Source organism: Colobus angolensis, unplaced genomic scaffold (assembly GCF_000951035.1).
Source record: "Colobus angolensis palliatus isolate OR3802 unplaced genomic scaffold, Cang.pa_1.0 Scaffold531, whole genome shotgun sequence".
In the NCBI taxonomy this organism is placed as follows: Eukaryota; Metazoa; Chordata; class Mammalia; order Primates; family Cercopithecidae; genus Colobus; species Colobus angolensis.
The window spans coordinates 227911-229151 of NW_012118833.1; positions in this window are offsets into that span (position 1 = coordinate 227911).

Below are 1241 nucleotides of genomic sequence, written 5' to 3' on the forward strand. Positions count from 1 at the left end.
CTGGGAACTTCTGGTAGGAATGTAAAAGGGGGCAAAAAAAAAAAAAAAAAAAGAAGAAAATGTGGGAGAGGGACTTATGCCTCAAGATGCCGAGACTTATTTAAAAGCTGCCATAATTTAAAAAGGATGATCTTGGCAAAAGAATGAATAAACCAATGAAACAGAATAGAGAGCCCAGAGACAGACCCACACTTATATAATTACCTGATTTTAAAAAAAGTAACTCGGGGGAGAAAAGATTCTATTTTCAATAAGTGATATTGAATCTATTGGCTCTATAAAAATTTTAAAAAGAACAGCAGCATTCATCTCATCCCTACCTCACACCATATACCAACAATGAATTCCAGATGGCTTATAGACTGGAATGTGAAAAAAAAAGAAAGTACAATAAGCTTTCTTAAAGATAAGATAATAGACTTAATGATCTAGAGATTCTGGGGGTTGGCAAACATTTCTTAAACAAGACACAATAATCATTAACCATAAGGAAAAGACTGATAAATTAGATGGAACTGAGAGAGTGAAAAGGCAAACTGCTGGAAGAAATTTGCAATACACTTATCTAACTAAGACTCATATCTAGACTATATAGAGAACTCTTATAAATCAAGAAGAAAAAGACAGATCCTGTTAGAAGTGGGTAAAAACCTAAACAGGTATTTCACAAAAGAGGATATGTGATGGTTAAATTGTATGTGTCAACTTGAGTGGGCTATGAAGTGCCCAGACATTTCATCAAATGTTATTCTGAGTGTGTCTGGAGGGGTGTTTCTGGATGAGATTAGCATGTGCGTGGATAGACTGAGTAAACCAGATTGCCCTCCTTAATGCAGGTGGGCCACATCCAATCAGTTGAAGGCCTGAGAAAAATGCAAAGGCTGAGTAATGGAGAATTCCTTCTGCCTATCTTTAAGCTGGAACATGGGTTTTTTTTTTTTTCTGTCTTTCGACTCAAACTGAAACATCAGCTCTTCCTGGGTCTTGAGACTGTCAGACTGGGACTGGAACTCACCAACCACTCTTCTAGGTCCTGGGTCTCCAGCCTGATGACTGCAGATCTTGAGACTTGTCAACCTTCATAATCATGTTAGATCTATCTATCTATCTATGCACACACATCTGATTGGTTGTATTTCTCTGGAGAACCCTGACTAATACAATATCTGAATTGCCAGTAATATATGCAAGATGCTTAACACAATTGGTCATCAGGATAATGAGAATTAAATCCATAATGA